At 36.3% G+C, this 3872-nt stretch overlaps 1 long non-coding RNA gene across 2 annotated transcripts; it reads left to right on the forward strand.

Annotated features, from left to right (window-relative positions):
* Nucleotides 1-898: 898 nt before the first annotated feature.
* Nucleotides 899-3069, forward strand: LOC148789950 (uncharacterized). 2 transcript variants are annotated; one of them, XR_016079884.1, is made up of 3 exons: nucleotides 899-1399; nucleotides 1666-1846; nucleotides 2073-3069. It is a non-coding gene; the product is annotated as an uncharacterized LOC148789950 (long non-coding RNA). The 2 variants fall into 2 exon arrangements; XR_016079883.1 differs by having other exon boundaries at nucleotides 899-1846.
* Nucleotides 3070-3872: the final 803 nt, after the last annotated feature.

Here is a 3872-nt window from a genome sequence, read left to right on the forward strand (position 1 = left end):
TTGACTTTTGCAATTAGTGATTTCCAACCTATCCACGGCTGCTCTTAAATATTTTTTGTTTTATGTTATTTTCTTCCAAGTCTTTTAGGTTTATAAAAGTGGAGAAGCAAAATCCAGTTTCTCTACATGGTAGGCATGGCAAAATGGAATGCCTGTTGTTGTGTAATTTATGCACAGTTAATTCAGGCAAGTGTACCTTAGTCAAATGTGTATATAATAATGAGAAAAGTGTCGATCCCACAGAGACTAAATCACAGTACTAAATCAATTTTAAACTAACCTAAGTTGAACTTGTGAATCAACTGAATGAATAAAAACTAAAAGAATTAATACAAATCCAAGAACTTACTAAAAACTGAATTGATTGATGAATTAGGGTTTAGATTTCATTAAATCAAGGTTATATAATTACCTATTTAATCTAACTCAAGACCAAAATTACCCTAAAGTACATTAAAGTTATTTGCATGTGATGGTGGATTTTCCTAAATTAATTAATAAGCTTTCTCAAGTCATATTAATCCTTTATTAGTCCAATTCTACCATCAAAATTTTAAGTGGTTGTCAAAAGGAAAAATAAGCATTAATTTCTTTGGAAACCTTTAATCGTAGAATGGGATTTGACTCACTAAACTTCTTTGAGAAAACGTTTTCATAAAATGGTTAATCAAACATTAAATGTTTTTAGAAAAAAATAAATTTCAGACCAGATGATGCTGATGTGGCACCATTTTAGAAAATTCGGCATTGATGCCGAACACCTACTAAAAAGAATTAAATAACAAATGAAACAGACAAGCATCAAACATCATGTGCCCACGATCCTCGATACAAAGTTCTTTTTTTAGGCATCCTCAATACAAGGTTCTAGGAAAGACACAAAAAGGTGAGAGCCTGAGATTTGAGGAAAAGGAGCAATCACCATAGAGATGATGCCTTTTTGTGTGGGTTTATGCCCATGGCCGACCTCACTCTTGGCTGCACAAAAATAAGGATTTTGTGCACTTTTCACTTTGCACTGTGGAGTGCCGACTACCGAGTGCCACTGCTTGTTCATGGTTCCTCGATGTCAAAAAGTACCGCATCTAGGCACCACGTTTCAGGCTTTGTAGGCATTCTTCATAGTTCTTACACGTATAGACACGCTCTCTCTCTCTCTCTGTCTTGATTTATAAGAAGGGATGAGGTGATGCGTTCAAAAATCAAAACTCTAGAGTAGAAAATTGAGAGGAAGAGAAGTATCAAGTAGCAACTACTTGAGATCATAGTAAAAAAGTTGAGAAAAAAATGTAAAAACTGCATTTGTTTGCCATACTTTTTGTTTTTGGAAATTAATGGTCATTGGGCTTGATGCAAAGGCTCCTCCCAAGAAAAGCTTTGGATTGCAAATTTGCAACAAGTAACCTTGGGTTCTGTAGAGTTTTTATTTGCACTTGCTTGAAAATTTTAATTTTCAAATTATATTTTATCCAAGTTTTAGCTAATAACTAAGAACTTCTGTGAAAAAGCTTATCTCATTTATTTTTCTCTGTTGGAAGATTTATTACCTACTTTGATTGCTCACCTGCTGAGATTTGCCATTCCATTTACTTCCCCATATAGGAAGTTTTCACTTTTCGATTTTCAGTTTTTAATTGTCATCTTCTCCCTCCCATTGACTTGCAGGTTTTATTTACAGTTAAAAAAGAACACAGGCGTCCCTATCAAATGGCTTGCTAATCCTACTTCTTCACACGACTAGAAGTTAGAAAACCTTACTGGGTTTTCAACTCCAAAGTCCAGATTGGGAATCCAGGAGAAGTCTTTGAGTGCATTACTTGAAGATAGTGCAACAAACCTTGCAGAGGTTGTTATCTTTTCTATGTTATGCACAATCTATATTGTTATCATCAATGTCCTGAAAATCAGAGCAGAGATTGAACAGGAAAGCTATTTGGTTCCCAATTGAATTACCATTTAGCTGTTTTGAAGCTATAATTTCTCCAGAACTGGGCTTCCCAGTATCCAATTTTGAAGCTATATTGTTATCATTCAAAATGGCTTAAAATATCTGTTCTGTTCCGTGATTGTAGGTCATCAGATCCTGCAAGTTTGGGCACAGTTAGAGTTGACATCTCAGAAAGGAATTGGAGACAGATCAGGATGAGTTTGAGAATGAAAAGAACATGCTTGGGGTCATTTGGGCGAGAAAGCATCAGAGGATCTAAAACAGAGAATTATTGAGCATGTAATTGGCTTGTGCACATCCAGTTATATGGCATATTATTTTTCAAGATTTTATGATTTTAGATATTCAAATTAATTTAGTTGACATATATGCTTTCAGAACATATTAGTCGTGTCAAAATATTACTCTAGGATCACTAGAGCTGCTGTGTCTCACTCTCCAGGTTTGTTACCCACATACCTCTTAAGTTTTTTTTGGTAGTTCAATTCCTTTAATTTTGTAGATTTTCTTTCATTTATCGAAAAGGTGTCTTCAGGTTCTGTATTCTCATCTTATACATTCATCTTGAGGTCATTTTGATAAATATACTTCATTGTGAAGAGCTCTTTTCCGAGGTGCCCTTCTGGCTGTATATACTTCATTGGGTAGTGAAGGAGAAAAGTCCCTATAGGGTATATGTTCTATGTAAAGAAGAAAAGGATTCAATCTTGATATAGGGGAAATAGAAGGATTTCATATCTGAAATATTAAAGAAAGAGTGGTGAAATAGAAAAAAAAAAAAAAAAAAAACTCCATAAACTTCTATTGATGATAGTGAAATATGTAAATAGGGTCATATAAGCACAAGGATACAGATAGCACCACTTTTAAATGGGTAGATTGGGTTCATTATTTGAAATATTTTACATTTTTTATCTATTAAATCTAGACCAATCATCCTAATGTGCTTTTATGTGCTACAATCTGATTACATTAACGTCTGTTTTTTATACATTTTTTATCGTTATCTCATTTACTACTTTATATGTTTTTGATTTACAGATTCATCAATTATGCTAAGTGGATTTGCTTTTGAAGATGTGAACCTTATTCGATAAATTGAATTTTTTAAAGTCCTTGTATTTTTATATGTCAACTGGATATAAAAAAGTGTATGTACCAACAACTATCGGAATTAACCTGGCGTAAACATAAAAAATGTATATATATCTAAGTTGGCGGTCATGAAACTGTTAGATTAGCCATTAACAAGGCCTAAGGCGGCGGTCATTTAGATCCAAGCCGGTGGTCCGAACAGCCGCCTAAGGAAGCAAATGATGTTGAACTAAACTAAAGGTGGTGGTCAATTAGGAACAAAGCCGGCAGTCTGAACTGCCGCCTAAAGAACCAAACAATTTTTGACAAAACCTAAGCCGGTGGTAAAAAACGCCACCTTTAATAACACTAAGCCGGTGGTCTTGACAAACCATTGCGTTAATGAAATTTGGACCACCCCGGACCAGCCACCAAAGGCGGTGGTCTCTTGGACCTAAGGTGGCGGTCTTGATCTAGGCCAGCAGCTACTTAGGCGACGGTGGTTCGAACCGCCGCCCAAGGAACCAAACAATTTTTGACAAAACCTAAGCCGGCGGTCAAAAATGCCACCTTTAATAACACTAAGCCGGCGGTCTTGACAAACCGCCACGTTAATGAAATTTGGACCACCCCAGACCATCCACCAAAGGCGGCTCTTGTACCTAAGGCAGCGGTCTTGATCTAGGCCGGCAGCTACTTAGATGGCGGTGGTCCAAACCGCCGCCTAAGGAAGCAAATGATGTTGGACTAAACTAAAGGTGGTGGTCAATTAGGAACAAAGCCGGCAGTCTGAACCGCCGCCTAAGGAACCAAACAATTTTTGACAACCTAAATTGGCAGTCAAAAACAC

This window comes from Nelumbo nucifera, chromosome 8 (genome assembly GCF_055504915.1).
Source record: "Nelumbo nucifera cultivar China Antique chromosome 8, China Antique-T2T, whole genome shotgun sequence".
In the NCBI taxonomy this organism is placed as follows: Eukaryota; Viridiplantae; Streptophyta; class Magnoliopsida; order Proteales; family Nelumbonaceae; genus Nelumbo; species Nelumbo nucifera.